Genomic DNA, 25,663 nt, shown 5'->3' on the forward strand with positions numbered 1-25,663 from the left:
CCATAAGAAGCCAGAGGATGGGAGTCAGGCGGTAGCGCAGCAGGTTAAGCGGACGTAGCGCAAAGCATTAATGGACCGGCATAAGGATCTCGGTTCGAGCCCCCAGCTCCGGACCTTCAGGGGAGTCGCTTCACAGGCAGTGAAGCAGGTCTGCAGGTGTCTATCTTTCTCTATCCCTCTCTGTCTTCCCCTCCTCTCTCCATTTCTCTCTGTCCTATCCAACAACAACAACATCAAGAACAACAGTAATAACTACAACAATAAAACAAGGGCAACAAAAGGGAATAAATAAAATAAATATTAAAAAAAAAAAAAGAAAGAAGCCAGAGTATATGCACAGATGGCACCATGGGTTTGAGAGAGACAGAGATGAAGCCAGAGATTCCACAACAGTGAGACAGGCAGGCACAGGAAGTGCAGAGGGAGGGGGCTGATCAGAACACTCTGCAGGAAGACGCTGCGCATCCATGTGTGGTACAGGAGAATACATGCATCCTTACTTGCTTTCAAGATTCCTTTATAATTTAAATCACATGGAGGAGGCCAGAAGATAGCTCACCCAGTAGAGCACATACTATACCATGCATAAGGACAGAGGTTCGAGCTCCTGATCACCACATGGGAATATCATGCAAAGAAGAAACTTCACAAGCAGCAAATGTTGTTTGTATCATCCCATCCCCCCCCCCACACACACACACAACGCTCTCACCCTCTTATCTTAAAAGAACTCCACCAGGAGCAGGTGCGGGAAACGACCACCAACAATAATAAGGAGAATCACATGAGAGTGATCGGGAGATAGAGTATGCACCTTACCATGTACAAAGTCCTGGGGTTAAACCCTGACACTACACAGGAGCACCACGACACCTGAGGAAGTTCAGTGTATGGCAGAGCAGTGCTATGGTTTCTCTCCCCCTCTCTCCCTCTCTGTCTCCATCGGAAATAAAAATGAGGGAAAAAATAATTTGGCCCCAGGAGAGGTAAAAGTTGCAAATGTACATGCTTTGGCACCATAAAAGAAATCATGAGAAAGAGAATTACATCTCAGAGAGAAGTCAGAGAGCCATTCTGGCATATGCAGTGCTGGGGATCAAGCTGGGAGCATCCAACTTGTAGCTGCTACATTCTACCAACTAAACTAATTCCCTAGCCACGACATACTTGCATTTATGTAAGAATATATACACGAGGGAGTTGAGCAGTAGCGCAGTGGGTTAAGCGCACATGGCGTGAAGCACAAAGACCTCCATAAGGATCCCAGTTTGAGCCCCGGCTCCCCACCTGCAGGGGAGTCGATTCACAGGCGGTGAAGCAGGTCTACAGGTGTCTGTTTTTCCCCCTCTCTGTTTCTCTCTGTCCTATCCAACAACGATGACAACAATAACAACAATAATAACGACAACACAAGGGCAACAAAAGAGAATAAATAAAATAAATATTTCTAAAAAAGAAAGAGTGGGGCGGTAGTGCAGCGGGTTAAACGCAGGTGGTGCAAAGTGCAAGGACCGGCAAAAGGATACTGGTTCGAGCCCCCAGCTCCCCACCTGCAGGGGAGTTGCTTCACAGGTCTGCAGGTGTCTGTCTTTCTCTCCCCCTCTCTGTCTTCCCCTCCTCTCTCCATTTCTCTCTGTCCTATCTAACAACGATGACATCAATGACAACAATAATAATAACTACAACAACAATAAAAAACAACAAGGGCAACAAAAGAGAAAATAAATAAATATAATTTTTTTAAAAAAATAGAATATAGACACAAAAGACAAAAAACAATGGCAAAAAGAAACAACTACCCAAAATCACCATGAGATACTGCTTTATATCCACCAGTCTGGCTATCATCAGAAAGACTGATAATAACAAGTGTTGAAGAAGATGTGGAAAATTAGTTTTTTTTTTTTTTGGGGGGGAGTGATAAATAGCAAAATGGTTATGCAAAAAGACTCTCATGGCTGGTGCTCCAATATCCCAGGTTCAATTCCCTACACCACCATAAGCCAGAGCTGAGCAGTGCTCTGGTAAAAAGAAAGAAAGAGGGAGTTGGGCGGTGGCACAGCGGGTTAAGTAAGCGCAGGTGGTGCAAAGCAGCGCAAGGACCTGTGTAAGGATCCCGGCTCCCCGCCTGCAGGGGAGTCACTTCACAGGTGGTGAAGCAGGTCTGCAGGTGTCTGTCTTTCTCTCCCCCTCTCTGTCTTCCTCTCCTCTCTCCATTTCTCTCTGTCCTATCCAACAACAATGACATCAATAACCACAACAATGTTAAACAACAAGGACAACAAAAGGGAAAATAAATAAATATTTTAAAACTTACAAAAAAGATAGGAAGGAAGAAAAAAGGAAGGAAGGAAAGAAAGAAAGAAAGAAAGAAAGAAAGAAAGAAAGAAAGAAAGAAAGAAAAAAGAAAATTAGTTTTGTAGAGAAAGAAAGAGGGAGTCGAGCTGTAGCGCAGCGGGTTAAGCGCAGGAGGCGCTAAGCACAAGGACCGGCATAAGGATCCTGGTTCAAACCCTGGCTCCCCACCTGCAGAGGGGTCACTTCACAAGTGGTGAAACAGGTCTGCAGGTGTCTATCTTTCTCTCCCTCTCTCTGTCTTCCCCCTCCCCTCTCCATTTCTCTCTGTCCTATCCAACAACAATGACAACAATAATAATAACTACAACAATAAAACAACAAGGGCAGCAAAAGGGAATAAAAAAAGTTAAAAAAAAAAAAAGACAGACAGACAGACAGACAGACAGACAGAAAGAAAGAAAATTAGTTTTGTATAGTGCTGGTGAGAAAAGTACAGCTGCTGGGGCTGGGTGATGGCATAGCTGGTTGAGCATGCATGTTACAAAAGGTAAGGATCCGGGTTTAAGCCCCCAGTTCCCACCTGCAGGAGGAAAGTTTAGTGAGTGGTAAGCAGAGCTGCAGATGTCCCTCTGTCTCTCTCCCTCTCTCTATCTTTTATTTATTTATCTTTGCCTCCAGGGTTATCACCAGGGCTCAATGCCGTCACTACAAATCCACTGCTCCTGGAAGCCATTTGTTTCCTTTTTGTTGCCCTTGTTGTTTATCACTTGTTATTGCTGCTGCTGCTGCTGTTGTTGGATAGGACAGAAGAAATGGAGAGAGGAAGGAGCTGGGCGGTAGCAGAGGCTTAAGCACGTGGCATAAAGCGCAAGGACCAGCGGAAGGATCCCGGTTCAAGACCCCCGCTCCCCACCTACAGGGGAGTCGCTTCACAGGCTGTGAAGTAGGTTTGCAGGTGTCTATCTTTCTCTCCCCCTCTGTCTTCCCCTCCTCTCTCCATTTCTCTCTGTCCTATCCAACAACGACGACAACAATAATAATTACAATAAAGCAACAAGGGCAACAAAAGGGAATAAATTAATTAATTTTAAAAAAGAAATGTCCTGGGAGTCGGGCTGTAGCGCAGCGGGTTAAGCGCAGGTGGCGCAAAGCACAAGGACCGGCAGAAGGATCCCGGTTCGAACCCCGGCTCCCCACCTGCAGGGGAGTCGCTTCACAGGCGGTGAAGCAGGTCTGCAGGTGTCTGTCTTTCTCTCCTCCTCTCTGTCTTCCCCTCCTCTCTCCATTTCTCTCTGTCCTATCCAACAACGACAACAACAATAATAACTACAACAATAAAACAACAAGGGCAACAAAAGGGAATAAATAAATAAAAATAAAAAAGAAATGTCCTATCAAATAAAATAAAGATAAAAGTTAAGAAAAAAGGGGGTGCAATCACTGAATTATATGACCTAGCAATTTCACTCCCAGGTATTAAACCAAGAGATATGAAAACTTTTATTTTGTTAATTTTTTTAAAGATTTTATTTATTTATTTATGAGAAAGATAGGGGAGAGAGAGAAAGAACCAGACATCACTCTGGTACATGTGCTGCCAGGAATTGAACTCAGGACCTCATGCTTGAGAGTCCAGTGCCTTAGCCACTGTGCCACCTCCTGGACCACTATTTTGTTAATTTTTATTTACGTTTTTTGTTTGTTTGTTTTTTGCCACCAGGGTTATTGCCTGGACTTGGTGTCTGCAATACGAATTCATTGCTATTATCAGCCATCTTTTTATTTTTTCATTGTTTTTTTAAATTTTTTATTATTTATTTTTATTTATTTTCCCTTTTGTTGCCCTTGTTTTATTGTTGTTGTTGATGTTGTCATCGTTGTTAGACAGGACAGAGAGAAATGGAGAGAGGAGGGGAAGACAGAGAGAGGGGGAGAACGAGAGACACCTGCAGACCTGCTTCACCGCCTGTGAAGCGACTCCCCTGCAGGTGGGGTGTCAGGTCTTGAACCATGATCATTATACCGGTCCTTGCGCTTCGCGCCACGTGTGCTTAACCCACTGAGCTACCGCCCCACCCCCCATTTTTTCACTGTTACTGCTGCTGCTATTCTTGTTGGATATGACAGAGAGAAGTTGAGAGAGGTGGGGAAGACAGAGAGGGGGAGAGAAAGACACCTGCAGACCTGCTTCACTGCTTGTGAAGTGACCACCCCCCCACCCCTACCTCACACCCACCACCTCACACCCCCCCCAACCCCTCCAACCCCCCCCAACCCCCCCCCCCACAGGTGAGCTCAAACCTGGATCCTTCTGCAAGTTTTTGTGCTTCTAACCATGGGCACTCAACCCAGTGCATTACAGCCCGGCACTCTACTTACTTGTTTTGTTTGGTCTTTTTTTTTTTTTTTTTTTTTTTTTGCCAGAACACTGCTCAAATCTGGCTAATAGTGTTACAGGGGATTGAACCTGGAACTTCAGAGCCTCACATATGAACTTTTTTGTATAACCATTATGCTCTCCCCACACCCTTGAGATTTGAAATTTTCTATCCAGCCAAAAATTTGTACATGAACATTTACAGCAGCATATTCATAACAGACAAGAAGTAGTACTGTATGGGAGGTGGGTGGTAGCCAACAAGTTAAGTGCATAAGCGCATGTGGCGCAAAGCACAGGACCGGACCGCCTTAAGGATCCCGGTTTGAGCCCCTGGCTCCCCACCTGCAGGGGAGTCGCTTCACAGGTGGTGAAGCAGGTCTACAGGTGTCTGTCTTTCTCTCCCCCTCTCTCTGTGTTCTCCTCTCTCAATTTCTCTCTGTTCTATCCAACAACAACAAAAATAACTACAACAATAAAAAAACAATAATGGGGAATAAATATTTTTTAAAAAAGAACTAGTACTGTGCCCAAATAAACAAACAGCAGTTTAGGAGGTGGTGCAGTGGGAGCAGAGTGCAGGATTTACAGGCATGAGGTCCTGTGACTGAGTCCCCAGCACTGTATGTGCCAGAGTGAAGCTCTGGTTCATATGTTGTCTCTTTCTCTCTCTCTCTCTCTCTCTCTCTCTCTCTCTCTCTCTCTTGCTCTATCTCACTAATACATAAATAAACACAAGGGTGGGGGTAGACAGCACAATAATTATACAAACGGACTGTCAAGCCTGAGGCTTCGAAATCCCAGGTTCAATCCCTGGCACCACCATAAGCCAGAGCTGAGCAGTGCTCTGGTAAAAAAAAAAAAACATTGAAAAAAAAAAGTGAAAGACCACACTCCATTTATATGAAATATCCAGACGAGGCAAATTTATAAAGATGGAAAGTCAAATTGTGCTCACCTGGGGCTGGGCAATGAATCCGGGGGAGATGGAGAGTGGCAGCTGATGGAAACGGGTTCTTTTGGGAGGACAAAACTCTTTGCGAATTGATTGTAGTGGTAGTTGCACATGTCTGAATATTATTAAAACTACAGAATTTGGGGGGCTGGTCAGTAGTGCAGTGGGTTAAGAGTACGTGGAGCAAAGCACAATGACCAGCGTAAGGATACCAGTTCTAGTCCTTGGCTCCCCACCTGCAGGAGAGTCGCTTCACAAGCGGTGAAGCAGGTCTGCAGGTGTCTGTCTTTCTCTCCCCCTCTCTGTCTTCCCCTCCTCTCTCCATTTCTCTCTGTCCTATCCAACAACGACAACAGCAATAACAACAATAATATTAACAACAGCAATGATAAACAGGGCAACAAAAGGGAATAAATGGCCTCCAGTAGCAGTGGATTTGTAGTGTAGGCAAGAGCCCCAGTAATAACCCTGAAGGCAAAAAAAAAAAAAGAAAAAACTACAGAATTTTAGTAGGTGAATTTTACAGTATATGAACTACATCTCAATAAAACTGTTTAAGAAAAGGAGGTGGAGGAGCCAGGTAGAAGCACACCTGATCAGGTACAGATGTTACCACACGCAAAGACTAAGATTCAAGCCCTCCTCCCCATCTGCAGTGGGGAAGCTTCACCAGCAGTGAAGCAGGGCAGCAGGCCGTCTCTACTCCCCCCACTCCTCTTTCACCCTCAATCAAAGAAAATAGTAACTGAACAGCCACTTGGAATGGTGGAATTGTCATCCAAGCATTGAGCTCTGGTGGTAATGCTGGTGGCAACAAAAGAGGAGGAGGAGGAAGTAAGCAAAAGAGGAAAAGGAGAACAAAACATCAGTGAAAGGAAGGGGAAAAAAAGAAAGAAAGAAAACAGGGCCACAGAGATGTAGCCTGGGAGAAGGAGCAGTGTATGCTTATTGGACTCACAGCTAGGCAGTGGTAAACCCAGTTGAGTGCACATGTTATCATGCACAAGGACCCAGGTTCAATCCCCGACTCCCTCTGCAGCATGGGGGACGCTTTACAAATGGTGAAACTGATCTGCAGGTGTCTCTCTGTCTCTCTCCTTTATAATCCCCCTCCCCTCTCAATTTCTCTCTGTCCTATCAAAGAAAAATAAATTAAAAAGGGGGGTGGGTGGTGGCACACCTGGTTGACCACATTTTTTTTAATTATCTTTATTTTATTTACTGGACAGAGACAGCCAGAAATCAAGAGGGAAGGGGGTGATAGAGAAGGAGAGACAGAGAGACACCTACAACACTGCTTCACCACTTGCAAAGCTTTCCTCCTGCAGGTGGGGACTGGGGGCTCAAACCTGGGTCCCTGTGCACTGTAACATGTGTGCTCAACCAGGTGCACCACCACCTGGCTCCTGAGCACACGTTACAATGCACAAGGACCTGAGTTTGAGTCCCTGGTCCCCACCTGTAGGGGAAAAGCTTTGCAAGTGGTGAAGCAATGCTGCAGGTGTCTCTCTGTCTCTCTACCTCTCTATCTTTCCCTTCCTTCCAATTTCTGACTGTCTCTATCCAATAAATGCATAAATATAATTTTTTAAAATTATATATATATATATAAAATAGATAATTAGCACATGCGGCGTGAAGCTCAAGATCCCGGTTGGAGGCCCCGGCTTCCCACCTTCAGGGGAGTCGCTTCACAGGTGGTGAAGCAGGTCTGCAGGTGTCTATCTTTCTCTCCCCCTGTCTTCCCCTCCTCTCTCCATTTCTCTCTGTCCTATCCAACAATGATGACATCAATAACAACAACAACAATTACAACAACTATAAAAAATAGCAAGGTCAGCAAAAGGGAAAACAAATAATTTTTTTTAAAAAAATAGTTTAAAAAAACATTAAAAATGAGAGTCGGGCAGTAGCGCAGCAGGTTAAGCGCAGGTGGTGCAAAGTGCAAGGACTGGCAGTGTAAGGATCCCGGTTGAGCCCCCAGCTCCCCACCTGCAGGGCATTCACTTCACAGGTGGTGAAGCAGGTCTGCAGGTGTCTCTCTTTCTCTCCCCGTCTTCCCCTCCTCTCTCCATTTCTCTCTGTCCTATCCAACAACAACAACATCAATAACAATAATAACTACAACAATAAAACAAGGGCAACAAAAGAGGGGAATAAATAAATAAATATTTAAAAAACATTAATAATAAATAAATGAGGAAAAATGAAGTTGGGGAGACAGCATAATGGTTATGCAAAAAGACTTTCATACCTGAGGCTCTGAAGTCCCAGGTTCAATCCCCAGCATCACCATAAACCAGACCTGAGCAGTGCTCTGACATATATCTCCCCATCCCATTACTTTCTCTATGAATTCTCCATTAAAACAAATATTAAGAATAAAGGAAGAAAGAAAGAAAGAAAAAAGGGAAAAAAGAAGGGAAGAAAGGAAGAAAGGAAGAAAGGAAGAAAGGAAGAAAGGAAGAAAGGAAGAAAGAAAGAAAGAAAGAAAGAGGGGCCAGGTGGTAGCTCAGCAGGTTAAGCACACATGGCGTGAAGCAGGAGGGCCAGCACAAGGATCCCAGTTTGGTCCCTGGCTCCCCACCTGCAGGGGAGTCACTTCACAGGTGGTGAAGCAGGTCTGCAGGTGTCTGTCTTTCTCTCCCCCTCTCTGTCTTCCCCTCCTCTCTCGATTTCTCTCTGTCCTACCCAATGCCAGCAGCAACAATAACAATAATAATAACCACAACAATGATAAAAACAACAAGGGCAACAAAAGGGGAAAAATTGGTCTCCAGGAGCAGTGGAGTCGTGGTGCAGGCACCGAGCCCTGGCAATAATCCTGGCGGCAATAATAATAAAGTAAAGAGGTGCTAAGCGGTGGCACACCTGGTTGAGCACACATGTGAAAATGCAAAAGGATCCAGGTTCGAGCCCCCTGTCCCCACCTCCAGGGGGAAATCTTCATGAGCGGTGAAGCAGTGCTGCAAGTGTCTCTCTGTCGACTGGCTATGGAAGAAGGGCAAACGCTAGAAGAAGAAGAAGAACCCTCTCTATCTCCTCCTGCCCTCTCAATTTCTGGCTGTCTCTATCCAATAAATAACGATAATAGTAAAAATTTTAAATTAATTAATTAAGGGGGCAGGCAGTGGTGCACCCAGTTAAGCATACATATCACCATGCACAGGGACCTGGGTAAAAGCCCCACTCCCTAACTGCAGGTGGGGTGCTTTATGAGCGGTGAAGCAGGTCTTCAGGCGTCTCTTTCTCTCTCCATCTCTTAATTCTCTTCCCCTCTCAATTTTTCTCTGTCTTATCAAGCATAATAGTAAAGAAAATAAATAAATAAATAAATAAAGGAAAACATGGCTGCTGGGAGCTATGGATTTTAAGGCCAGCACCAGCGATAGTCCTGGTGGCAATTTAAAAAAATTAGTCAGGCGGTAGCACAGTGGGTTAAGTGCCAGTGACGCAAAATGCAAGGACCAGCATAAGGATCCCAGTTTGAGCCCCCGGCTCCCCATCTGCAGGGGAGTCGCTTCACAAGCAGTGAAGCAGGTCTGTAGGTGTCTATCTTTCTCTCCCCCTCTCTGTCTTCCTCTCCTCTCTCCATTTCTCCCTGTCCTATCCAACAATGTTGACATCAATAACAACAATAAAACAACAAGGGCAACAGAAGGGAATAAAGAAATAAATATTTTTAAAAATAATTGATTAATTACTTTTTTTAAGATTTTATTTATTTATGAGAAAGATAGGAGGAGAGAGGAAGAACCAGACATCACTCTGGTACATATGCTGCTGGGGATCAAACTCAGGACCTCATGCTTGAGAGTCCAAAAGCTTTACCACTGCACCACCTCCTGGACCACTATTAATTACTTTTTTAAAAGGCACTGAACTCCAAAGAATGAAGTCCCCCAATTAAATCCCTGTCATCACATGTGCCTGAGTGATGCTGATTATCTCCTCCACTCTCTCATGAATAAATAATTTTTTTAAATAAATGAGAGCCATAGAGCACCAAAATAAGGACTGCCTCCAAATCCCTAGCCCCAGAAGCTCAGATCATAGCAGATTCTAAGCTCCAGGCTGAAACCTGGACTCCAGGGGACACTTGAGTGCCTAGCAATTGGCTAAGGACCATGCCTAGGATAAGGGAATTTCTACCAAGGTCACTACTGTGGACAAGGCTAGGACTACAGAGCTGGGTGGCCATCCAGTGCCTGGCTGAGGGGAGAGAGTGTAGGGACAGGTACTTGAGAGGAAGGGAGCAACTGTCTAGCAGTGAAACCTAGACCTTGCTAGTGCGCCAGACTTTTACTTGCACTGGCTATGGCAGCCCCAGCTGTACGCGGTACGGTTGGGCTTATTTCCTTACTCCTGAAGGAGATACCCTTCCCTCCCTCCCCTGGCCCCTTCCATTCCCTCTCAGGCTGAGAAGGCTGACGTCAAAGGAACAGGGGCCCCACCCATTAGGACAGCTGCCACCCTACCCCCACCCACACCCCTGTGGGGCACCACACAAGGGGAACTCATTTATGGGGTGGGGGGAAGCAAGCAAGGAAGGAGGCTGAGCCTCATCAGAGTACACACACACACACACACACACACACACACACACACCTACAGCAAGTATTATCTGGGTGGGCAAGAGCATGCTTGCACACCGCAGCCTGTGTGTGAAGAGAAGGAACAGGAGTCACCACCCTTCCATACCTAGGCTCCACCACACAACAACCACAGTGTGTCCAGCCTGTGTGTCCAGCCCCAAACACACCACCACAGTCCCCCCCCAGATCCTAGATGGTATATCCCCTACCCCTCACACAGCCACACGGGCCTCAGCAACTGCCTCCCAGAGGCCCAAGCCATAGTAGACACATTCACTTCTACACAGGGACCAGTCTCTACCTCCCTGAGAAGAAGCCCAGGAGACAGAGGACCAGAAAGCCATGCACTCCAGACTGCAGGCATCTTGATCCACCTTTGGAGGGGTGAAGGGTGGATTCAGCCAGTCCAACCTGGACCTCTTAGGAACTCATTCCTGCCCAGAAGAAAAGGAACTCCAGCCAGCCACCTTAATGCCTCCACTCTGGCCCTAAGGGTTTTGAAATTGGACCAACTTCAAACAGAGAGAGAGAGAGAGAAACAGAGAGGCTGCAAGTCTTCCCCACCCCCACGAGAGTCTCTTAGCTCACTCAGCCTAACCCAGCTCAGCCTGCAAACTTTGGTGCAAAGTTACTCAGCACCCTAGGGAGGGCCTTGAACCACCAGAGGGGGCAAAGGTCATAGAAATGGGCCACAGGCCAGGCTGGTCAGGGAACAGGGATGGGCGAGGGTAGAGATGACAGGGGTGGGGTGAGGAGAGCAAAGGCCCTGCCTCATAAGGGCCCTCTGGAGCCATGGCCCTTGGGGAGTTGCCTGGGCCCCCAGCCCACCCCACCCCCCAGGGGTGGAGAAAGCACAAAGAATTGAAACCAGTAGCAAAGAAAGGGAAAACAAACTACCCACATCTATCCTCCACTCTAGGCCTGTCTCCTCCACCCAACACCACACCCTCCAAGATCCCTGGCCTGGCCCCTGGACAGGGGTCGGCTAAAGTGTACCCCTGCCCACTGGGACCTCCCTCACTCCCCCCTAAAGTTGCTGAGCTCCCCTCTCTCAACACATTGCCATTATACACCCCAGAATCATACCTGCAGACAACAGGCAAGAGCTGGCAGAGCCAGGAAGGTGAGAGAAAGAATCAGAGATCTGAAGGGTCAAATCTCAGCTCTGCCACTCTGGGTGACCTTAGACAAGTCACTTAACCTCTCTAAGCATGTTTACTTGCCTGTGAACTGCCTACCTCAACGACTAGCGGTGCAATTCTGATTCTGTGTGATTCAAGAGATAAAAGTCCTGGAAAGCACCTAGCAATGGTGCTTAATGCACATGTGATGCTGAGCCACTTCGCCTGGCCTGGCCCCATGTGGCTCTGACCACCTGCGGGTCCCCCTGGGCTGGGTGTCTGCTCCCCCACCAGGGTAAGTATCTGTCACAGGGCCAGCAGAAGAATACCCATTTTCCAGGGTCTGCTTCCCCCCAGACAGAGAAGAGGGATGTGGGGAGAGTGATTTGGGCTGTGGGTACAGAGCCAACCACAACTGTTTCCCAAATTCCCGTCTTTCATGTTACAAGCCAAAAAGAGGAAACCTCTGGATTTGGGAAGAGGAGAAGTGGAAATTGAACCATTTTCTCCCCTCTCCTAAGGAGAGAGGAGCAAGGGGTCCCCAAATCCAGTCTCCCTTCATTCACTCTTCTCTGCTCCCCAGGCTCCTTCTTAACAGTGGCTCCCAAAGAACAGAAGTATGGGGGGTGTTGAGACCGGGTTGGGGCATCTGAAAGAAGGGACAGGATTAGGGCACTTGAAAGAAGGGGAGACAGGGGGTTTCCTAAGCATTCTAGACAAGTCAGTGAATCATATGCAAATGACACCAAAAGCCCAAGTCAACATGGGAGGGATGGGTACTTCTTTGACCTGGCAGAAATAAAGGGTGCCCCTCTGGACCGGGAGCTGGCAGACTGGGGCGAGGCAGGACAGAACAGATTTCAAACCACAACAGTGGGCCGAAACTATAAACTTTCCAGGAAAACACACATACTTTAAAGTCACAAACTCTCCCCTCCCCCGCACTCCTGAGTTCTACAGACAGGGCTGGGGAGCAATGATGCCCAGTCTCCTTTCCCCTTGATCCTCTTCCTCCCCTGCTCATGGGCCACTCTGGTTAAGACTCTCCACCATCTTCATCATCATCGTGGTTGAGATGTGTACAGTCTAGCAAGCCATTCTGCTGTTTCCCTTTCACTCAACCAGGGGCTGGGCAGCAGGAAACCAGACAAAGCACTGCTTTAAAGAGACCCCAAAAGGGTCTGAGAAGGTTCATTGGGTGAGGGGCTGGGACATCCCTTCCCCCTTCATCCCAATGAATGCAGTCTGCTAAGCTGCCCTCCCCAGCCCAGACAGTGACTGCAACCCCAAACAAGCCCAACAACTTGTTTCTGGGTGCTGCCTCTACCCCACTGCATCTAGACAACAGCACCAAGTTCCAAACCAGGAGGGATGCCTGTTCTCCCCACTTTGCACACCACCACCACCATCCCCCGTCTAGGGCACAGCCCCACTACACAGAACTGCCAGCCTCCACAAACCGCAGTCTCAGCAGTGATTAAATGCGGGCACCAAGTACAGGACAAACGGGCTCGGGCCAGGAGGGGTTCTGGAAGAAATGGGGTCCCTGCCAGGCAGAGCTGTGTCCTCAGCTTCTGTACTCCCAAAACCACACCCCAAAACACCCCACCACCACCACCCACACACAAGCAAACCCTGGGAGACATGCTCTGGACCTTTTCTAAAGCTCAGGGTTGTTGTGGGGTCCGCCCAAACCAAAACTGAAGCCACCCCCCAGGTCTACTTTCTCTCCGGGAGGGAGGAGAGTAGGTGAAAGGGCAGGGGGCAGCCCAGGCCTCAAGGAGAAGGACCAGGCGATGGGGAAGGAGAAAACAGGAAGAGGAAGAGAGGAGCTCGCAGAGGCCGCAGATGAGTGTGGACAGGCGGTGGCACAAAGGGAGCTCTGTCCCACTGAGGGAACCAGTGGGGACACAGACAATAGTGGACCCCCCAAAAGTTGGAAACCACCCTCCTCAGTCCTCATATCCAGTCTGGCGTGGGGGTTTTCCCCCACTCCTACCTTGGCAGCTGGCCCCTCACCCCAGTCTCCCCAGCACCTTTCAACTCTTCCCCAATGGGAAATGGGGGGGGATGCACACAGAATTGTGTGTGTGTGTCTACAACAACCCCACCCCCATCTCCATCCCTCCCTAATATCAACCCCAGCCCCGTCTGAAGTGGCCAGATTCCAAATTCTTGGACAGACTGTCAGCAGAACACCATGCTACCAGCCCCCCTCCCTATATCCCTCCCTAGGGACATAGGCTGCGGAGAAGCCAGGAACAGCCTCCTCTCCTGCCTCAGGATATCCTTTTGGCTCTGACCCCAGACCATGCCTGAGTCAGACTATGCCCCACCCTGTACCCCCCCCCACTTATCAACCCCCCCCCCCGACACACACACACACATAGAACTTCCTACTCTACACCCATCTATTCAGTTGGGGGCTAAAACTAGGGGAAATCTCTTCCCCAAACTAACAGTGAAGTCCACAAGGGGGTAGAGAGAACAGATCATGAAAACCTATGGACTCCCCCTTATAGAACAAGGCTATGGGACCAGTGAAATAGCTCTGCTTTGCCATGTGAGAGATCTGAGTTCAAGCCCAGCCCCCACCACACTGAAGGAAGCTTTGGTACTGTGGTCTCTTTTACTCTCTCTGTCTCTGTTTCTATCAAACAAACAAAACAAAACAAAACAAAAGAACAGGACCACTTGGTCAGGAGATGCTAGCTACACAGACTGTGTGTCTGTGTCAGGGAGAAAATGGTCTGCAGACCACCACCTCCTAGCCTTTAAGACAGCCCCCCAAAAAACAGGGATCCTTCCCAGCACCCCCCCCAACACACACACTCCAGCCTGGACTCCCAAGAAGTCACAGAAACTCCCTGGAGAAGGTCCCCTTCCTATGAGAATACAGATGGGAGATGGTTCCAGAAGTAAAAGGGGATAGGGGAACAAGAAATTCCATGAATTGGTATCTTCATGAGGCATTGGGGGGGGCCACACTGAATGGGTGCAGGCCTGCCCACTCAGTCAGGCTGACACACTTAGCCACAGCCAGACGCGGTCACAGGCTCCCTAACACTCTGAGTAGGTGGCTGTGACTCCTTCTTAGAGACAGAAGTCTGGGGGGCCCTGGGGGATCTGGGGCACAGAAGACCACACACAGCCTGAAAGGCCCCCCCAGGAAGGCCCCCCCCTCCGACTGTGGGTCTGGGGGGAGGGGCCACTCCCTCCCCACAAGAACAGGGTAGTGCCTAAGGCGGCCATTTCCATGACAACCAACAACAAACATCCCAGGAACCACAGTGGGACAGGAAGTGACAATCACATGACAGGAAGACCTTTTTTTTTCATTGTGGGGGTGATGAAGATTGTTAACAGCCTCAGAAGGATCAGCTGTCCCCCAAGCCCCTACTTAGAAATGAAGGGAAGGGGTAGACTGGAAGGGTGGCCCCACCACTGCAGTGAGCACGCCTGGCTACAGGACTGCCCTCCTTCCCTGCCTGTCATTCACGGTCACCCCCTCCCCCTCCCCTCTACTTCCTGCCGTGACTGGAGATCAGAGAACTCGCCACCGCAGCTTCCCCTTCTTGAGTCTCGATTCCTGGGCTGAAGGTTTCACTGGGGCGAGGGACAGTTGGAAGAAGGGCTGGAGACCTGCGGTAGGACCCAGGGGACAGACGCTCAGGGGAGGGAGGGGCTATGGGAGCCATTCCTAGGAAGGTGTGTGCACTTAGGCACAGAAAGAGCGGGTCATGGTGACATACTGTCTGACAGACACAGTGACATGGAGAAACTGCCTGAGCTCCCTGGAGAATGGGAGCAGAGCCATGGGATCCAGCCCTAGAGCACCCTGTGCTGACCCCCCCTTCCCCCATTCATCTCAGGCGTGTCTACTGGCTTCCAGACATGCCTGGTCGCCTGGTCCCAGTGGTGGCCGCACACACACCCCCAACCCCCACCACCACACCCCCAACATTTGTGCTGAGGAATCCCCCTCCCTGCTCCAAGGTGCCCGCCCACAGAGGGCACCTTGGCTGGAGGTGGTGTGTGGGGGGAATGGAACCTCCCTCCACCCCCTCCCCTTCTCTGCAGATGTCCCAGACTATATTTAGACCAAACCGGGCGGCCAGCCAGACCCAGACTCCCCACTGGCCCGGAGCTGAGCTCCCAGTTTTTATGCAATTAAAACATTAACAGAGGGAGCCGGGCGGTAGCACAGCCGGTTAAACGCACATGGACCAGCATAAGGATCCCAGTTCGAGCCCCCAGATGCCCACCTGCAGGGGTGTCGCTTCACAGGCCGTGAAGCAGGTCTGCAGGTGTCTATCTTTCTCTCCCCCTCTCTGTCTTCCCCTCCTCTCTCTCTCCATTTCTCTCTGTCCTAGCCAACAACGACAGCAGCAATAACAACAACAGTAAGTACAACAACAATAATGACAAGGGCAACAAAAGGGAAAATAAATAATAAAATAGAAAACATTAACAGACAACCACCCCCATCCATGCCCCCCTCCCATGCTTCCCAGCTCTGTCAGAGCAACAGAGCTCAAAAAAAACTTGAATAAGGACAGCCCAGCTCTGCAGTCAGTGACAGAGTGGGGTCGGGGGGGGGTCACTGGGTAAACAGCAATAAGTTCATGCCCCTGCTGGTCTCCCAGGCCCTGCCCCCACAGACAGAAGAGAGGCATCACCCACGAGGTCAGGTGGACACCTGGGAAGAGGTGCAGGCTTCCCTCATTCCTGCTGTAGGAGAAAGGCAGATCCAGTGGTGGGGGCTTTGCTTGGCTGCAAAAATTCCACCTGTCATCCTGCAGCCCCTCCCAGGCTGGCTCCAGTTACAGAGCTGGGGGTCGGCAACAGGTGCTGGCCAGGCTGGCAGCAGTCTAATCCCCCACCAGCTCCCGGCTGACAGTGGTGCCTAGAGGTCCCAGCAGGGGGCCCCCAGGGCAGGAGGCTGAGAAGGAGGCATTGCTGGGGGGGGGGGGCAGTCCAGTCGGTGGGCTCCCTGGGCCCTGCAACGGGTGTGACAGGGTGTGGAGAAGCCTGGGAACCCTTAGTTCCACAACACCTATTTCATTTCCCTATGATGCCAGGCGGGCGGGCTAGAGTGTGGGAGGTCTGTCTGTCTGCCTCTTCCTCCTCCTCCTCTCCAAATTCCAGGAACAGGCAAGGGAGGCTCCAGTTGCGGAGAGAAAGAGAGCAAGCAGGCAGTTGGGGGGTGGGGGGGTGGGGATTGGAGCCTGCTCCAGACTAAGCAAGAGACACCCACACCCGAGCCAGACTGGAGGACAGACACTGAAGCTGACACATTCTTACATTCTGGGTCTGCTCCCCTCCGCCCCACTCCGCGCCACCCACCCTATGGGGACAACCTTCCACCAGTACTGCCAATCCCCAGAAACACTCCCTGGACACACATGGAGATTCAGGCCTTTGCCCCCAACCTGCATCCTACACACACACACACACACACACACACACACACACACACACAGTGTGGGCTCCAGAAAGCAGCCAGAGGGTGGAGAGGGGAGCAAAGGGAGGAAAGACATCAGGCGTCAGAGCGGATGTACAGCCAAAGCCCTGGGAGTTGGGGTATCAGTTGCCATACTCCTTTCCCAAAACCAAGTAAGTCAAGACAGCTCTGGTCATCTTGCCAGGGGCCCTGCCAGTTTCCCAAACTCCCCAAACCACCACCACTAAAAAGGGGCGTGGGATGCTGAGCAAGTGGCGATTACCCGTTTATTTGCCACAGGGACAGGATTACCCTCCCTGATCCCCCAAATCCCAGAGAGACCCCCCCCAAAGAGGCCCACACACACCCACTCCTCCAGCACAGCTTCAGGCCCATTCTGAGGCAGGCCACAGAGATCCAAGGACCACCTCCCCACACACACACTCTAGAGTCTGGGTAACAGTGGCCTGGGGAAAGGTCCCAGAGGGCAGCGCCAGCTTCCAAGACCCCAGGATCTGGGGACCAGGGAGATAATTAACTGGAGTCTGGACCAATGCCTCCAAAACAAATCTGAAGGGCCACTCAAACCATGTCCTTGCCCCCACACTAGTTGGGGTGGCAGGAACCACGTCATGGCACATGTGGGTGACTGTGCCTAGTGGGGGAGGCAAGGGGCAGTCAGGATGGGGCTGCCCACAGCTAGCTTCCTGCTCAGATGCACATGGCTGGGAGTGGGAGGGCAAGCAGAGAGGTGTCCCAGAGTGGCAGCAGGGGCATTTGAGGTCAGAATGGGGGACAGAGATTTAGGGGCTAGAGGAGGAAGTGGCCAGGATCAAGCTGGTCCAAGCCCAGTCTGGCCACTGTATTGGCATTGGTCTGTCCAGTCTGGGTGGGGAATCTTCTCCAGTGACAGACCACCTCATGCCACTCACTCATCCCCACCCCCTAAAAGCCCAACACCCCGTCCCCCAATCCAGAATCCTTAGAGCCAAAGGGGTTGCTCCAGTCTGACCTGAGTGACCCCTGTCTTAGAACCAGTCAACTGTGCCCAGACTTCTGGGCAGAACTGGCACCCCAGCCCCTCCCAATGCACCCACATCTTTCACAGCCACAAACTCCTGGCTCCAAAACTACGCCCCCTTTTCCTCCACCTCCAAATACTCTTTCTATTATACCCTTCCCCAGACTCATCCCCACCTTACCCCATACAAAGGGGAAGCCCCAAGGCTCCAAGCTACCCCACCCCACCCCCCACATCTACCTGGGGCTTCCCCCATCTAGCCTCTTCATCAAGGCCCCACAGGAAGAGTTTGGGGGTTAGATTCCAGATTCCTAGCAAGACAGCAAGAAGGGGTGTCCTTACTGAATCACTTGCCCAGAACAGCCCTGTTCCGTGATGTCAGGGAGAGGGATAAGAGAATTCCCTGAATCTGATCAACAGAGAACTGGAGGAGGGGAGGTAGTCAGGACAAAACCAAAGGTTGAGGGCTAAGCAGCAAGGGAGTGCTGGGAACAAGTGTCCCAAGAAAACACACATACAGCCCACAGGCAAAAAGCAACTTGATCACAGAAAGTTTGGGTTAAGGGTTTGGGGCTGGGGGACTGAGGGTATCCCTCCATGCCAGTATATTGGGCATCCTATCCAAACTGTGATGGGCGGTAGAGAAATGTCTCCGAGGTGAGAGAGGCTTTTGGGGGTTTATTTCTTTATGAGTTGACCCTCGGCCTACCGCACTGTGGGGCTTCCCCCTTTCCAAGGAGCAGCCTGGCAAAAGGGCAGTGCCCAGAGAGGAAAGAGGACAGCCCAGCTGACTTCCCAGCGTCCCCACTCCCACATACACATCTGGCTAGCAGCTTCTCTGCCTCGTGGGTGGCACCAGGTTCTAGACACCCTCGGGAGAGCCAAGAGGATGGTTTATCCTGTCCTCCCTTCGCCCCGAGAAAGCTTCCACAACCCCCCACGATAGCACCAAACACGGAGACATTCCTCCCCGACAGCAGGAGCTCCCGCACCCACTCCGGCGGCAGCGGCTCCCCTCACTCCAAGGGGGACACCAGCTGAGCAGCCCCGCCCCCCAGCTGGGTGCCTCTGGTGGGGGCCCGGGCTGATTCTCCCTAAACCACAGAGCGGCTCATATAACAGGAGGGAAAGAAGGAGGGGGCTCGTCCGTTGGGCATCCGATCTCTCCCCAAACAGGTTTGAAAGTCTTTTATGTTTTGTTTTGTTTGTTTTAAAATAAAAGACTTCGCGGCTGCGGTTCTGCTAGAGCTGGGGGCGCTGGGGACCCGCGCGGAAGACGGTCCCTGCCGCGTCTGGGCTGCGCGCGAAGCAGGGCGCAGACAGACGCACAGACGGGGCTCCCGCCCCCGGCACGTCGGCGGCGTTAGAAAGCCCTGGGTTGCCCGGGAACTCGCCCGGCACGGGGTCCCCACCCGCAGCGCCCACCCGAGCAGGCCCCGGCCGCAAAGTCCGCGGGATGAGCGCCCCGCAACCCTCGGGGGAGAGGTTACCTCGCAGCGGGGACGCGCTCCGTCCAGAGCCCGCGGGCGCGGCGATTGCCGGACCCTGCGCCTCGGTGCCGCCCGGCGTCAGAGGTGCGGGGTCCCCGGAGAGCAGCCGTCCGGGGGGCCGCGGCTCAGGGGCGCTGGGCGAACGCAGCGGCCATGGCGAGTCACGTGCGGAGGCTGAAACTTTACCCGGAGCCCCAGACTGGGGGGGGGGGCGGAGGGTACGGAGCAGGGGTGTGGGGGGAGGCCCTCTTCTGCAGACCCGCCCCTGTCCACCCACCGGCCAATCACATATTGGGGGCGTGACTAAAGACTCACGCCCCCTCCCTCCTTTCCTTAATAGACTTAAGGGAGAGTAAGTCTTAAAGGAGCCGCACCTCACAGAAGGTTAGACCGTGGGAATCTGGAAGAATCCCTCCCTCTTTCCGAAAAGGAGAGATTCAGAGCGAGGAGGAGGTGAAGTTCTGCAGAGAAAATGGAAAGAGGGCTTGGTGGAGAAAGGACTGTAGTGCACACACCCTCCCCCAACCACACACACACACACACACACCTCACACTTACAGGACACACACACACACACACTCCCCTTAGGAGGGAGGCAGGCATCTGTAATATGGAAGTGAAATACTGTGACTTAGGACATAGCTGCCAGGTCCCTGACTCCTATTCTTTTTTTTTTTTTTTTAGAATTTCTTTATTTATTCATGAGAAAGATAGGTGGAGAGAGAAAGAACCAGATATCACTCTGGTACATGTGCTGCCCGGAATTGAACTCAGGACCTCATGGTTGAGAATCCAATGCCTTAGAGTGGAGGGTAGATAGCATAATAGTTATGCAAACAGACTCTCATGCCTGCGGCTCCAAAGTCCCAGGTTCAATCCCCCACACCACCATAAGCCAGAGTTGAACAGTGCTCTGGTTAAAAAATAAATAAATAAATAAATCTAATGCTTTATCCATTGCACCACCTCCCAGACCACCCTGACTCCCATTCTTAAAAAAACTCCAGGGAGTCAGGCAGCTTAAGCACACATGGTGCAAAGCCCAAGGACCTGGTTTGAGCCACCCCCCCCCTTCCTACCTGCAGGGGAGTCACTTCACAGGTGGTGACGCAGGTCTGCAGGTGTCTATCTTTCTCTCCACCTTTCTGTCTTCCCCTCCTCTCTCCATTTCCCTCTGTCCTATCCAACAAAGACGACAACAGTAATAATTACAACAATAAAGCAACGAGGGCAACAAAATGGAATAAATAAATTTAATTATATGACTCCAGACAGTTGGAAGTGAGAGCTGTGTGACTTTGAAGAAGTTGTCTCCTTTCTCTCAATCTTACTGTTTGCAAGAATAGACCTCCTGCTTGTATGCCTGAAGTTCTATTATTCCTGTTCTTCTCCCAAGAAGGCAATGAACTCTGGGGTCTTTCTTTTCTTCTTTTTTTTACCAGAGCACTGCTCAGCTCTGGTTTATGGTGGTGTGGGGGATTGAACCTGGGACTTTGGAATCTCTTCGCATAATGATTATACTATCTAAACCTACCCGACTCTAGCATCTTTCAAAAGCCAAGTTGGGGGGTGGGGTGGGCAGGAGGACTAGGCAGTGTCATACTGCAAAGACCCTGGTTCAAACTACCCTCACCCTTGCATAGGGGGAGCTTCCCCAGTGGTAAAGCAATGCTGCAAATGTTTCTGTCTCTCTCTCTCTCTTAAATTTTATTTATTAATGAGGAAGATGAAGAGAGAGAGTGGTCCAGGGGGTGGCACAGTGGAAAAGCATTAGATCCTCTACCATGAGGTCTTGAGTTCAATCCCCAGCAGCACATGTACCAGAGTGTTATCTCATACTTTCTCTCTCCCCCTGCCTACCTTTCTCATGAAAAAAATAATTAAAAAATTAAAATAAAATAAAATAAAAGAGAGAGAGAGAGAGAGAGAAAGAACCAGACATCACTCTGGTACATGTGCTGCCAGGCATTGAACTCACAACCTCATGCTTGAGAGTCCAATGCTTTATCCTCTGTGCCACCTTCCAGTCCATGGTCTTTCTCCTAGTCTCCCCTTCCCTCTCAATTTCTATTGGTCTCTACCCAAAATAAATAAATATTTTTAATTTTTAAAAAAGTTCTGGAAATATAGCATAATGGTTATACAAAAAAGACCTGCATGCCTGAGGTTCTGAAGTCCCAGGTTTAATCTCCAGCCTCACCATAAACCAGAGTCGGAGCAGTGCTCTGGATGTCTTTCTCTCTCTCTCACTCATTCACTCTCCCTGTAACTCTCTCATTAAATTAAATAAATAAATAATTTTAAAAAGAGGTAAGTAGGGTGCCACAGGGAACACACTCCTCCATCTAGAGGATTCTTAGATTCAAGCTTTCTTCTTGGAGGGAGGGGGGGCACCTGAATCACTCTCCACCTGCTGAGACCCAACCCAGTCTGGCAATATAGCCATGAACCCCCTTCTGAGCCTGTTGTTTTATTTGGGAGGATCAAATCCTCACCTCTAAGGGTCTAATGAGGATGGGGGGAAGGGGTAGGCTAGCAGAAAGCGGAATCACTAGGTACACAAAAACATACACCCATTCTGGGTCACAGAATTGGCCACAAGTGCCCCCACAGCACTTCCCACTGGAGGAGGAAGTGTCAGACTCCCAGGCTTGGCCCCAGTGAGAAGAAGCCTGAGCCTGCTGGCAGAACCCTCAAACCCACCGATTTGACAACCCCACTTTACAGAGGAGGAACCGGAGCTCAGGAGTGAACACTGGGTTTTGTCCATGGTCACCCAGTTCGGTCTAGATTTGAGGCATATTCCTCCTTTGCTCCAGCTTTCACTCCATTCTCGGTAAAGAGGTACCAGCTGGGTCTGTGGGGACGCTGAGCCCTGGCAGCTGGGCTGTGTTTCCCCCAGGCCCCTTCCAGCCCGCCCAGGCCTGACTGTCGCCCGCTGGGCCCGACTGTCTCCCGCTCGGGTCTGGATTTCCGTCTGCCGGTGAGAACCACCCGCCCAGCTTCTCCCGCCCTGTCCTGTCCAGATCCATCCGCAAACATGCGCTCAGCGGGCAGGAATGCGCCAATGGCTCCCAGATGTGGACGCCGACGCTTAACCCCTTCCCCCCCAGCCTCTCCCCCAAGGACTTCCAGTCGGTGCCCAGACAGCAGCAGGGGGCGCTGCACCGGTGAGAGGCAGCCTGGGAAGGGGTTCAGCTCTAGCCCACTCCCAGCACAACCAGCTCCCTCTGGCCCAGATTCTACCAGCTGAGACTAGAGGGGAGGGATGGGCTGGTGGGCACAAAAACCCAAGGGTGTATAAACACTGCCCCACCCCACCCCCTCCCATGAAGAGCTGTCTACACTAAGACCAGCCAGCACATGGGGTAAGGTACACTTATGCAAACCAAGATTCAGGTGTGCAGAAATGGATTCAGAGACCCATATGTGTGTACCCAAAGTGCACAGGACACCAGCATGCACACACAGGGCACACATAGATGCAAATATGCAAATGCACACACGGAAACTGCGCACACATGGGGGGGCACGCTCTGGAACATAGCAGTAGCCCACGTGCTGATGATGAAAGAAGAAACACATTCAGCCACAAGTCCACTTCCCACAGTGGGTCAGAGGCTCTCACACACAAGTCTGCACCCCTGTATATAAACACACACACAACCCAAACACCTCTGGGGCACCTCCTCCCTGCCCATGGCACCAGCACTGCCTGCCCAACCTCTAGTCCTACCCAAGCCTGGCTCCAGGTGGCAAGACTGTCTCCAGGTCAGAGGCCGAGAGTCTTCTACCTTCTACAGGAGGTGAACTCCAGCAGAACTAGGCTCAGAGGAGCACCTCCACTTCAGAGGGCCTAGATGTAGGTGGGGAGAAGAGTGCAGGAGGTAGCAGGAACTAGGAGGTGAAAGGCCGCAGACCTCAGGGTCCTTCCCTCTTGAGGAGAGCCTCTGGTTTCCCAAAACAAGGCTTCCTTTCCACACCAGAGGAAACATGAGAGCCCCCAGCCAGCCCCAGGCTGCCCTAGCAGGCAAAGGAGATACAAAATAGCTTTGAGGCACCCCAGGAGGGCCCCACACTATCTGCAAAACAAGTCCTCCCTCCCTCTCAAAGCTTGCCAGGAACTCCTCAAAAACAGAATCAGGGGCCCCAGTGGTGGCGCACCTGGTTGAGACTACATGTTACAATGCTCAAGGACCTGGGTTCTAGCCCCCAGTCCCCACCTCAAGAGGCAAGCTTTACGAGTGGTGAAGCAGGGTTGTAGGTATCTCTCTGTCCCTTCCTATCACCCCCTTCCCTCTCAATTTCTGGCTGTCTCTTTCCAAAAAGTAAATAAAGATAAAAAGAAAATTGTAAAAAAAAAAAAAAAAAAAACAGCATCATTCCTACTAGGAGGTGAGGGTGGGAAACTCTCACCATCTCCACCACCCCCCCAAGACCCACTGATGCAAACAGGGTGGATGCTTCTTCTCCCCCAAAGCACCAAGCACCATCATGGCTCCACCCCATTTAATTCTCACAGTCCAGAAGGGAAATCTGGGGCAGGGCTCTCTGCCTCTAGTGAACAGATGAGGAAATAGCCTTGCCCAAGGTCATACAGCTCAACAATAGTGGAACTAGAACTCAAACCCACAGTCTCCTCCTCATGCCACCCGCCTCCCTTTGCTCTGAATCAAACATCTTTCCACCCAGTACCCAGTTGTCTCTCCCTTTACTTTCCCAGCAGAGCACATAGGAGAAACACCATTCTTGCCTGGTTCTGCAGGTTCATGGGTGGGGCCAGGACACGCCAAAGAGAGAAGGGAGAAGAAAGACACTCAGGGTGAGAGCCCCCCAACCCCACCCCAAGCATGGTGCCCACCTGCCCAGCAGGCACAGCCCAGCCGGGTGACTCAGCTGCATCCGGGGGAGATGCCAGGGCAGTGACTCACCTACCGAGAAGAGCTGAGTCTGGTGCCTTGCCAATGCCAGGACAGAAGTGACTTAGTCACCGAGACTGTGATGCCCAGCAGGCACAGCCTACAGATTGAGGACCTGGGCATCTGGTACCCTCCATGGTCACAAGCGCCCCCTGGTGAAGAACAGGTATCTGGAGCAAGCCAAGACAGAACCCCTGCCCACCCCACCCCCTCTGCACACCCCACCATGCCAGGCCCTGCTCCAGTGCAGACAAGTTTGGCAAGACCTCTGGGCTGCCCTGCCCCCCCCCACGCCTGCCCCTTGCCCATCACTCACCACCCACTCTCCCACCAGCCCCACCTCCTCCTGCCACCCAAGTTGTACCCAGGCTGTGAGTCTCCCATAACATGTCCTGGCAGCACATCTGCCCCCACAGCCCCTCTCACCCCCCCCCACACACACACACATGGACTCATACACACTTCTGCCAGCAGCTGCTGAAGTTGTCAGAGCAGGAGGCTCTGGAGTCAGGAGGGTGGGGTGCAGGGATTGAGTTACCAGAGGCTGATGGGGTGGGCTGTCACCCAATCCCTCCCCCTGCTAGTCCTCCCAAAGCACCTTCTCCCTTACCCACCTGCTTCCCTCACCCTGTCGGCTGCCAGTCTACTGCCCTTTAAGCCCCTCCACCCCCACTCCACCCAAGCGAGGACATAAATGTTCAAGAGTATTTGACATGCTTTGACCAGCCCAGTCTAAGAGAGAGAGGAAGAAGGAGAGAGAAGATGACAGAGATGGCCAGAAAGAGGACTTCCTGTGCTCTGTGCTCTGGCTACAACCACTAGGTGTGTATATTTATCTCTCTGTCTGCTACGCCCAAAGAGGGCTAACTCCCCAAGTCCCCTGAGAGTCCATGGGACCCAAGGGGAGGTGACAGGCTGAACAACCTCAATCCATTTGCACTATTGATTTCTCACATAGGGCAGCAGGCCTGGTTGGGGGAGGGGATGCAACATAAATCAGCCCCCCAGAGACAGAAACACAGAGTGGAGGGGGGAGGGGCTCCTGCACCACAGTTTGTGGCCCACTGAGACCTGCTTGGTGACGAGAGAGTGGGCAACAGAGGAGAGGCGATAGAGTGGCAGGAGGTGGGATGAAGAGGCAAAGGGATTGGGTTAAAGCCCACTTGGACAAAAGTAAAATAGTTTCCACCTTCTGCATCCCACAATGACCTTGGGTCCATACTCCCAGAGGCTTAAAGAATAGGAAAGCTGGGAGTCAGGCAGTAGTGCAGTGGGTTAAGCACATATGGTGCAAAGCGCAAGGACCAGCGGAAGGATCCCGGTTCAAGCCCCCGGCTCCCCACCTGCAGGGGAGTCACTTCACAAGCAGCGATGCAGGTTGCAGGTGTCTGTCTTTCTCTCCCCCTCTGTCTTCCCCTCCTCTCTCCATTTCTCTCTGTCCTAT

At 51.2% G+C, this 25,663-nt stretch overlaps 1 protein-coding gene across 4 annotated transcripts in view; it reads right to left on the minus strand.

Moving 5' to 3' along the window:
* RARA (retinoic acid receptor alpha) overlaps positions 1-25,663 on the minus strand; it is a 64,594-nt gene that overhangs the window by 31,459 nt on the left and 7,472 nt on the right. For 2 of the 4 annotated variants that reach the window (XM_007531037.3, XM_007531034.3), the window contains exon 1: positions 19,301-19,513. The exons of 1 other annotated variant lie outside the window; for it this stretch is intronic. The gene's annotated coding sequence lies outside the window, so the exon portion shown is untranslated. Of the gene's footprint in view, positions 1-19,300; positions 19,514-24,231; positions 24,372-25,663 lie in introns of those variants that run through there. One more of the 4 variants, XM_060203550.1, reaches the window with a different exon arrangement.

This window comes from Erinaceus europaeus, chromosome 12 (assembly GCF_950295315.1).
Source record: "Erinaceus europaeus chromosome 12, mEriEur2.1, whole genome shotgun sequence".
Classification (NCBI taxonomy): domain Eukaryota; kingdom Metazoa; phylum Chordata; class Mammalia; order Eulipotyphla; family Erinaceidae; genus Erinaceus; species Erinaceus europaeus.